This window comes from Callospermophilus lateralis, unplaced genomic scaffold (assembly GCF_048772815.1).
Source record: "Callospermophilus lateralis isolate mCalLat2 unplaced genomic scaffold, mCalLat2.hap1 Scaffold_262, whole genome shotgun sequence".
Lineage (NCBI taxonomy): Eukaryota > Metazoa > Chordata > Mammalia > Rodentia > Sciuridae > Callospermophilus > Callospermophilus lateralis.
Window position 1 is genome coordinate 1,054,324 of NW_027513394.1, and position 11,643 is coordinate 1,065,966.

Consider the following 11,643-nt stretch of genomic DNA (forward strand, 5'->3'; position numbering starts at 1 on the left):
GTGTGGGCACTAACAGGAGAAGAGAGAAGTGAGAGGGAGGACGGGTACATCAGTACCTGCTACTCAACAAGGGGGCAATGGTCTGAAAACCGGCGGTGGTTTGGGGTTTTGATCTAGTAACTGGAGGGGGAAAAACAGGTTGCTGAGGTTTGAGTGACAGCAGATAGTCTGGAGAAAAAGGCTGAGGGTGAGGATCTATTGGAGAAGCATATTTCAGGATGTGAGCGAAGGTAGGAAAAGGCCTCCACATAGAGGAATCTCCTTTCACCCTTTTGAGCACTTGCAGAAGTTAAAAAGGTCACACAGAATTTGAGGATCTAGAGACCCCTCTGGGGCCATCGTTTTTGGTTATTTAATTGGTGATATGGTCAATGCTGTGTACAGAATTTGATGAGGATTTGGGGTTCCATCAGGCAGCCCCTGTATGCTCACATCCCCATGACTTACAGAAGAAGTCGGCTTTTCCCCCACACAGCCCTGGCTGTTTGTGGCTTTGATAGTCAGCGGGGCAAACATAGTAATCTAGGCTAGCCACCTGCATCTGGCTTGCCTGTCCCTACATCCATAATGTTTGTTTCCATTATCTATGGTACGTAAGGCATTTAATTGAATTTTAGTGGGATCCTCTTCATCAGAGATATCCCAATAGGAAAGACCTATAGCCAGCTGACAAATGTCTGGGTGGAGAGATGGCCACCAGGTCCCTAAGTGGGCTATATGCAAGATAGATTATACTTCTTGTCCAGTAGGATTAGTGATCATCCATCGCTGCTGAACGGGCTGATGAGGGTTAGTAATACTTGTGGTAAAGGGGAGAGTCTATTGCCTTATCCACACGGTGAATACGCAATTTGTAAGTGTTACCAGTCTTTTCCAGTTTCCAGGCAGAATCTGGACAGGGCGCAGGCTTGAGATTAGAGGACTGGATCCAGGAGGTGATTCTGTCTACCTTTACCACTGTAGTTGTTATAAGTAGCACCTGGTATGGTCCTATCCAGCGGGGTTCAAGGAATGACACCTGATGTCGACTTAAGTAGAGGAAGTCTCTTACTTGATATCGATGTGGAGTCCCCTCGTCCCCAGGTTGGTAGGCATTAGCCAGCTGTTTTTATAGGTATCACTGAGTTATTTCAAGAGATTTAAGTCTGTCAAGCAAGGGTGTGTGGAAGGGATCGTTACGTCTTAGAGTTGGGGTTAGGTCCCTTACTGGAGGAGGGGCACCATAGAGAATTTCATAGGCGGTGAGGTTACACAAAGAAACAGAGGGAGAATTTCTTGCATGAAACAGTGCACAAGGCAGGAGCATAGTCCAATCTTTTATACCAGTCTCTAAGCTTAATTTCATTAAGGTCTCTTTAATGGTTCTATTCATTCTTTCTACCTGTCCTGAACTCTAGGGTCTATAAGCACAATGTAACTTCCAAAAAATCCCCATGGTCATGGCTAACCCTCAACGTACCTGGGCCAAGAATGCAGGTCCATTATCAGACCCTGTTACCTTAGGCAGGCCGTATCTTGGAAAAATATCTTCCAGGATCTTCTTGACCATCATATGTGATGTTCCTTTCTTCTTCTTCTTTTTTTTTTTTTTTTTTTTTTTGGGGGGGAGGCTTAAATCCATCCTGAAAAAGTATCTACAAAGACTAGGAGATATTTAAGTCCATACCTTGCATGCTTAATTTCAGTAAAGTTCACTTCCCATAATTGTCCTGACTTTTTCCTCGTAGATGCTTTACTGCAGGAAGCTTGGAAGGGTTAGCATTAACCAATTGATGCACCCGACAAGCTTTTGTTACCCATTCAGTTATTTCCTTTTGCTGTGAGTTAGTTAGTGGAAAACTCTGTTCTTGATCCTTCAGGAATGCCTGCAGTTTCTCCAAGGTGAGTGAGTTTATATACATTTTCTACTGACATAGTTAGAGCCGTGACTATAGGAGTTTTTACAGAAAGATTTAGAAATTCCACTTGGGGGCCTTCAGGGTTAAAAGTTATTTTGGCCCAGAGCTTGGTGAGCAGATCTCTGCCCATCAATGGGGCCAGACATTCTGACATTACTAGGAAGGATTGATGGATTTTACCTTTTCCAAGTCCATGGTCCTCTTAGTTGTCCAAGCCCGATACTTACTGCCGTTAGCCCCTTGAACTAGAGACCTTTTATTTGATAGAGGGCCCAATGGGGCCTTAAAGGCTGAGTATATTGCCCGTGTATCCACTTCAAAGTTTAATGGGGTCCCCTCCACTTCAAAAGTTACCCTGAGCTCGGGGAGAGGATCTGAGCCCCGACATTCTTAGTCATTCTCAAGAGTCAGAATGACTGGCTGGCGTGGCTGTCTCTTTCTAGGGCACTCTTTGGCCCAGTGTCCTTTACCTTTATAGTAGGCACAGTGATCTGAGGCCAGGGTTGTCCTCTGGTGTGGGACCAGGAATCCCTTCCTGTCTCCCTGTTTCTTAATTTCTGGCCTATTTGTTGTTGTGACCAGGACCTTAGTCAATGCCTTAGTCTGTCTTTTGTTTCTTTTATTCTCCATTTGCTCCCTTCTCTTCCTCAGTTGCTCTTTTAAAGTATACCTTCTCAGCTTCTCTGACAAAATCTCTCAAAGTCATATCTTGTAATCCATCTAAGCATTGTAACTTTCTTTTAATATCCAGGGAAGCTTGCCCAATAAAGGCTATTGTGACAGATGCCTTTTGATCCTCAGCCTGAGGATCAAAAAGAGGATATCTCCTATATGCCTCTAAAATTCTCTCTATAAACATAGAGTGAGGTTCATCAGGCCCTTTAATAATCTCTCTTACCTTGGCCAAATTAGTTTGTCACCTAGAGGCCGCACGGAAATCCACTATTAGAGCCCGGCGATAAGTGGACAGATACTCCCTAGCTTCAAAGTTTTTTGGCCACAGTTGGGTCGGTTCAAAGGAAAGCTGGCTTTCATTATGTTGGGAAGTTGTGTCAGTCATGCATCTGGTCAGAGGATATTTTTTTCCAGCTTCCAGGAGTATTCTCTTTTGTTCCCCTGTCATGAAGACAGTCCTTAGGAGTTGTTGGCAGTCATCCCAAGTAGGGTAGTGTGAAAACAACAATGACTCAACCACACCTGTGAGCCAGGTGGGGTCCTTGGAAAAAGGGGATTGTTATTTTTCCAGTTATATAGGTCTGAAGAGGAGAAAGACCAAATCTGGTAGGCTTGCATTTTTCCCCCATGGCCGTCGTCAATCATTGGTCCATAGGGAAGCAGCGGGAGCATCACGGGAGTTCCAGGGTTTTCAATCATTCACCGCTGGTGAGTTCCTTTAGCCGGGCCAGTTTCCTCAAGGGAAGGAGGGGCTGTTTGTGCCACCAGGGAACTATCTGGTTGGCGCTGTGCTCCTCCAATTGCGGAGAGGCTGAGTCAGCAGCAGAGGAATCACTTAGAGTTTGTTGGGGGGTGGGGAAAGAGGACAGGGGATAAGGAGAGGGAGGAGAATCCAGTAGAGTCAAATCTTGTGACTAAGGGAGAAGAGAGGGTGGAGGAGGAAGAAGAGTAGAGGGTTTGAGAGATTTTGGGGTATGGAGTAGGAGTGGGGGCAGGGGCAAGAAAAGACTTCACCCATGGAGGAGGAGATTTGCAGAGGTTCTGCCATGTTAAGATAAATGGCTGTTGATCCAGAAGGCTCTGTGGCCCTGGCTGAAAGACAATATCTCTGACTTTTTGAATTAGTGGAAAGTAGAAAGATCCTTCTAGATGCCATCTGACTCCAAAGGTGGGCCATTCTGAGGCACAGAGAGTCTGCCAGGTCTGGAGATTTACTGAAAAAGAAAGATCCTGAGCCCTTAAGTGAACTTTGGTCCAGTGATCAAGGGTCAGGGACAGAGGCATTGAAGTGCTCTGTCCCATAATGAAAGATACACAAACAGTGAAAGCAAGGACACACGGGGTCTCTCGTCTGCCACTGCTGGATTTCAGTGGAACCTCCATATGAAAAGATCAGGCGAGCGTCGGAGGAAGAGACCACAAAGAGACTGTCGCATGCAACAGCAAAGGGTTTATTGGGGGTCCACCACGCTGGGGCTCAGAGCTCACTTGAATATAGCAGAGAGCCAGGAGAACAGCTTAAGAAGAGATTATATAATATTTTTGGAGAGGGCAAGGAGGGAAGTTTATTGATGGGTCTGGGTGAGTGGGCAGTTTGTGTACAAACGGGTGAGGGACTACATTCTGCAGTTTGGCAGTTGGGGACAGCACCTTCTTGAAACAAGATTAGCAAAGAGTTCTCAAGATTTCAAGAGTGTTTTGTTAAGCATACAGAAAAACAGGAAGTGACAAGTACCTATTTTATTAACCTCTCACTACCAACATTCAATTTTGACCTAATGATCTCTTCTACATTCAATCATTCAAGGTACAAGTTCCTATGCCATTGTATATTGATTAATCTGACACATTTGTGCAGAACGTAATTCAAAGCTAAGTATCCAAATAAAGGCCCCAATACTCTTCTGGGCTTCAAATCTTACCTAGATTTCTGTTTTCATACATATATTTCACCTATATATTCTTATACATATCGCAGGTTTCCAATACCATTATTCATCCAGCAGAATGATTCCTAACCCAAATCAAACATGTTATTAACCCTAACCATACACTGTTCCCTCAATCTAACGTTACAGAAGAGCAGGGACAGAGTTGGTCTTACAATACCAGAATGTAGTGGATCTTCCCCCTGCTTAGAACCTCAAAGGTCCGTGCAGAAATGATCCCTGGAGAAGATGTAGGCAGGTATGAAGGACCTGGTAGAGTAAAAGTCATCTTCCATGGCAAACAACCTGGTCAGGATGAAGGGTTGTGTCTCAATCAGCCTCTCTCTTTTTAATGAAGAGAAGATGGACCAAACCAGGCCTATGTGGAGAGTTGTTCACGGGTTCCTATGGTTGATAAAAACAATCTAAATTGTGAAAGTGTCACAGGAATTAGAGGCAGCCACCACCTCATGTGACCCTTGGAAGCAACTGTTAGGGCAAAGTGGTTGCCAAGGCAGTGACCTCATTCAGTTCCTGAAGGAAGTGACCTCACCTCACTTCCTTGTTGATGGAACTCTCTGAACTTGGGATCCAGGAAGCCAGGCATCCAGAGCCAGTCCCAGTCCCAGATCCAGTGGGCTCACTTGTGTGGATTTACCAAGGTCAGAGTCAGTCTTTTTTTTACCTACTGATATGAGGATGGCCAAATGCCAGAAAAGCTCTAAAGAGGGGCCTTTCCTGAGAAAGCAGGTAATGGCTCACCGATGGCTCCTGACAACTTCACAGACTTTGCCAAGGAGACCAGATCTGAGACAGGACAGGTCATTTCAGGGGAACATAGTATGACCCACCAGTCAGAGGACACTCCAGATAGTAACACACTTACTTGGGGGAAGGAGGTGCCTTTATGGGTGTGGGTGTGCGTGTGTGGCTTTGTCTCATGTTCTGAGAATAGGTAGGAAAGACAGTTTCGTGGTTTGGAGTGAAATGTTTCTACTAAGTCGTTTCACAAGGCGTGTGTTTTTAAGTCTGTGTATCTCACTATGTCCGTGGTTGTAGATATTAGAAAAAAGAATGCATCAATGGATGTGTCCTGTCTAGTAGAAACCTTCCCAGCATTTATCCTGCCCAATTAATGAATGGACCAGGGCTTGCCTTATCAATAGGCAACACCTGCTATCTTCCTAAGTTCTGGTTTTCTTCCTGAGTTCTGGCGACTCTCCAGAATAGGCTCATGGTTTTGTGTCCATGATATGTACCATCTCCAAGCTGTGTCACATGGCCATATACTGGATAGCTGAAGAGAAAGGCGAGCATCTCAGAAAACTCGGATATCAGTGCGACTACTAACCTCTCAGTGGAAAAACCCTGCTTGGGCTTTTTGCTTACCTATTGTTCTTTAGCCCTGAAAGTCAGGAAGGCCTTTGCTGCAGGCCACCCCTTTGTGAAGCCTGAAGAAAACAATTTTCAAATGGAAATGAATGGAAATCACCTGTGGCTCTTTGCTTAATTGCTTTGGAAAGGGATGTGTCTGAATCAGGTGCTTGGCCCTGTGTGAGGCTGTGGCTTAGATTGTCAGCACCTGATGGATGTAAAGAAAGATCCCATGTGTGCATCCAAAACCAAAGTGGCCAAAAGAGCAGTCATTGTGCATGAAGTCTCTCGCCTTCCTCTGTAAGGTTCTTGAACTCCATCAAGTGAGAATTGGGATCCTTTGGATCAAATGAGTTCTTTAAAGCCCTGCAGAGGCTAGCCCATTAATGCTTGCGTATTCTCATGACTCCAATACACAAAAAGAACCTAAACCCCACAGTCAGTAGACCTCAAATTGGAGAAGTAGAGCAGTATTAAAGGCAGGCCTATTGGATAACTCCTGTTTCACAGGAAGGGTGTCCAGGCCACTCGACCTTTAGGCAAATGAGGGGCAAGGGAGCTTATTTTGGACACTGTCTTTGACTGTGCCCCTCATGGAAACCTCTAGCAAGAAGTTATGATGAGTGTCTATATGGAAGAAAATCAGGGCCATGTGGGAATGTTTTTGTTTCAATTGTGGTCATTTGTGTGGCGGTTGGAAGAGATGACTGGGTCCACCTCGGCTTTAACTCTGGTGTGATTCCCCTTAGAGTCTGAGTTCAGGAACTTACCTCAGAGAAGTATTGCCATGAATTGTGTTGGTATTTTAAAAGGCCACACATGAGACTCGCCCTTGGAAACTGAGATCTAGGCCCAGGGTGACTTTCCACAGAGCACTGGGAATCTCAGCCAGGATATCACATGATTATATTCTTAAAGACATGGCAGCCATAGTTGAGAATCAAAACAAACATGGACCTAACATTGCAAACCTCAATGAGCCTGGCTTCATGTGACCTTTTGGCCACTTTTTGGAAAGCCGTGTCTGTGAGACTTCTCCAGAGCTTACATTGAAATGAGCGTCCTCACCATTTAATGGTTCCAGAATGAATTGAAACCCACAGTGCCTCCAACTTAATCCTTGAAAAATGCCAAGATAAATACCATGAAATTTTTGAATTTCCCATGATCAGGTAGCACTGGGAAACCTTTGGATGTCCTACGTCTGATCATGAGTGTATCAGACAGTGCCTTTATTGACTGGGATTCATAAAAATGGTGTAGAACAGAGATACCAGTTAGTTGGAGCCTGCTGAGTGGTGGGCCAAGAGTAGAGGTGGAAAGATGTAAGATAAAACATCTGTGTGGGCCCATGTGGATCTGCCATTGGCTTCCAAATGGCTTGTGACTGACATGGTGCAGCCAGCAGAATATTCTATGTAAAGGCATATTGTTATATGGAGAGGTTTCAGGGCAATGTTCAGAACCAGGTTGCTATGGACAAAGGGGCAAGCTATGAGGGATAGAAGCCTGGATGGTGCATAGTCCTGAGAACCCTGACCCACCTCACATGACAGAACTCCCTACAGCACTGTGTCCCAGTTGAACTCCTTGTATTTCGTGAAGCAAATACCAAACTCCCAGTGCAGCACCAAGAAACACCTCGAAAATGGAGGAAGATCAAATGGCTTCACAGTCCACACGGGGAGACACTTAGCCCCCATTGGCCACAGTTTACCTACAAAGAGAGAATTCAGCCCTGCTGCCTCGTGTTCATTGGAAAATACGAAACCATGTCCTTCAGGTCCCATAGATGCAGGCCCAGCTTTGATGGTCTCACTAGAAAGAAAGCAAAAGCTCCTGACAACAACATATATTTCAAGAGCCCAACCTCATAGGCAGTTTCTCAATAAGTTTTAGGGAACCTGAGCTCCATATTTGTGGAATGTTACCCTGTCCCTTACTTTGGGAAACTCCTCTACCACCTCCAATGTTGTGAACTCCTGAGCATATTCCATTCCAGATCTGTATTCACAGATTTTCTAACTCTTCTCCACTAATTGTGTACTACTTGGGGCGGAGGTAATGACAATGCATTGTTCTGGATGAGAGTGGGAAGATTTTTTTGTAGCACATATTTGCATACACATTGGATTCACTTTCCAATTTTCTAATCGGAATACTGAATCCCTGACTCTAACCCATACCCTACTACTGGTACATTACTATTTCTTCATTATACGCACATGATATGATATATATTTCTTCCACAAGTTAGGAAATTTATAGGCATTTGTTTCACTTTCAATCACTTCCTGCTTCAGAACACATGTATTCCGCCAGGTTTCTTGACTGTTTTTTTCATGAGACTTCTTTCCAAACACATTATTTTCGATTTCCATAATCACTTTTGAAGCAAACACACACACCCATCATAATAAACTGTAATCCTATTATTAGCTATAGATGTATAACTGATTGGAATGAATGATTGTATATCAACATAAAATTCTTATATATTTTCAGATATCAATTCAATCCATTATTAAAAGTGGAACCAGTTATATTATTTATTCACAGTATGGTCTATTAAGGCATCATCTCTATATTCATAGGCTCAGGGTACAGCTAAATGTATCCCCAATACTAATTTATAAGTCTTTAAAATATTGCTTTCAGAAATGGTGGAAGAAATACTCTAGTCACCTGATATACACATACATTTCATCACAGTGATATTCCTGACACAAAATGCAAGGGTCACACTTATATTTGTACCAAAACCTAAATTGAATGTGAGCATGTATTACTAACAACATCCATGTCCTGGTTCCCTAATGCTCTCAAATATCATTGGTATTGATGACTACATATCTGTTTTTTCTTAAGATTATATATTCAACCTCAACCCTGTTAAAAATGTCTTATGCTACCACTCACTTTGTCCTTTGCCTGATTTCCTAATGTCTCTATTTATATCTCCTCTCAAACACCTTTTCTCCAGTTCATCATTTTGAATGACCCTTTAAATGTGCTGACATTTACATTCACTCTCTCAGCAAAAGCGTATTCCTAAAGAACTTATTGTCCAACTCCTAGACTCACTCAAATGGGTTCTTCAAAGCCCTACAGAGGGCAGCCCAGAGGTGCTTGGGTTTTCTCATGACTCCAATTCACATAAAGAATCAAAACGCCACAGTCAGTAGGCCTCACATTGAAGAAGCAGAGCAGTATTAATAGCAGACCTATTTGATCACTCCTGGTTCACAGGAAGGGTGTCCAGGCCACCCTGACTTTAGGCAAATTAGGGGCAAGGGAGCTTTGTGGACACTGTCTTGCTCTGCTCCCCTCATGGAAACCTCCAGCTAGAGGTTATGATGAGTGTCTATATGAAAGAAGATGAGGGCCATGTGAGAGGGTTTTGGTTTTAAATGTGGTCATTTGTGTGGTGGTTCAAAGAGATGACTGGGCCCACCTGGGCTTGAACTCTGGTGTGATTCCCTTTAGAAACAGAGTTTTGGAAATGACCTTAGAGAAGTATTGCCATAAATTGTGTTGGAATTTTAGGAGTCCACACAAGAGAGTCACCCACGAATGACAGTCGGCCTCAAATTGGAGAAGCAGAACGTTTTTTCCAAATCCTTTACTCACTCTTCTTTGTAATCCTACCGACTATCTTTCTAATCCTAGATAAATACCGTGATATATTTTAAATTCCAATGACCAGGTGGCACTGAAGAATCTTTGGATGTCCTGTTACTGATCATGAGTGTACCAAAGAGTGCCTTGATTAACTGGGTTTCATGAAATTGGTGTAAAACAAAGATGCCAGTAAGTTGGAGCCTGCTGAGCAGTGGGCCTAGAGCAGTGGTGTGCAGGTGTGTGATAGAACATCTGTGGTGGGGACATGTGGATCTGCCATTGGCTTCAAATGGCTTTAAACTGACATAGTGTAGATGGCACACCATTATATGTAAAGGCATCTTTGTATATGGAGAGATTTAAGGGCAATATTATGAATCAGATTGCTATGGACAAGGGGACAAGCTTTGTGGGAGAGAAGACTTGTTGGTGCATTCTCCTCCAGACCCTGACCCACCACACCTGACAGAACTCCCTCTAGCACTCTGTCCCTGTTGAACTCAATGTATTTCTTGAAATAAATATCATACTCCCAGTGCAGCAGGAAGAAACACCACAAAATTGGAGGATGACCAAATGGCTTCACAGTCCACATGGGGAGACACTTAGCCCCCAGTGGCCACAGTTTACCTACAAAGAGAAAATTCAGCACTGCTCCCTCATGTTTATTAAAAAATAGGAAACCATGTCCTTCAAGTCACATATATGCAGACCCAGCTTTGATGGTCTCACTACAAAGGAAGCTAAAGCTCCTGACAACAATATATATTTCAAGGGCCCAACCTCAGAGGCCGTTTCTCATGAAGTCTTTAAGTCAGCAGAGCTCCATGTTTGTGGAGTGTTTACCCTGACTCATACTTTTGGAAACTCCTCTACCTCCTCCATGTTTGTGAACTCCTGAGCATGTTCCATTGCAGATATGCATTCACAGATTTTCTAACTCTTATCCTCTAATTGTGTCTTACTTGGGGCGAAGGTAAGGTCAAGGCATTGTTCTGGATGAGAGTGGGAACATTTTTGTGTGGCACATATTTGCATACACATTGGATTCATTTTCTTATTTTCCAATAAAAATACTGAAACCATGACACTAAACCTTACCCTACTAGACTCTGACTACTAATCCTAATATGATGTAGAGAAAAATAACCCAAACAGAATAGGAATACAGGCAGTTCAGTGAAGGCATGGTGTATATTTGGACATGCCTTTGGCATGATAAAGGATATTTGTTTTAAATCTAGTCATTTTTTGGTTAATATAATTCTCCATGTGTTTTTAAAATTAACAAATATGTGAATTCCTGTATGACTTTCTCTATAGACTATTCAGCACATGTATATTGATATTCACATATAGAATCCTACCTGGTATCACAGATTAATTTTTGTGTGTTGTCTGACTTGGCAGATACAAATTGTGAGAAAAGATCAATCCTCCTAACCGCTGTTGAAACTGAAAATTCAACCTATGGATAAGCTTCCTAGTAGAAACACATTGTATATGAATCCATGTTCAGTAAAATTAATACTTTTGCATATCTGGATGATATATATTTTATGATGAATTTCGATTAGCATATGTATTGCTACTTTTTAATGTCTGTGTGTGTGTTTTGTGTATATACATACATATATATATATATATATATATATATATATATATATATATATACACACTCTCCAGAATTCTCAAAATATAAAATATATGTGTCTTCTATACACTCCCTAAATTCATTCATGTTCTCGTATTTAGATTTAGGATTCTGTTTGCCAGCCCATCAGGTTTTGCCGGCTACTCAGTTTTGTTCATTGTCCTGAACTCTGTTGAGTTTACTGTCTATCTTTATTGTCTCACGCATCAGGTTTTGCCAGTAACTCAGTTCTAATCTTTGTCTTGGACTCATGTTAAATGTTTACTCTTTGTCTTTGTCTCTGTCACGTTTGTGTCTTCACTGTCCGTGTTTGAGTAACTCTCATTATGGGACAAAGCACTTCCACGACTCTGTCCCTGACCCCTCATCTTTGGACTGATATTCGCTCAAGGGCCCAGAATCTATCTTTTTCAGTAAAACGCCTTACCAGGCAGACTTTCTGTGTTTCAGAATCGCCCATCCTCAGAGTCGGGTGGCCCCAAGAAGGATCCTT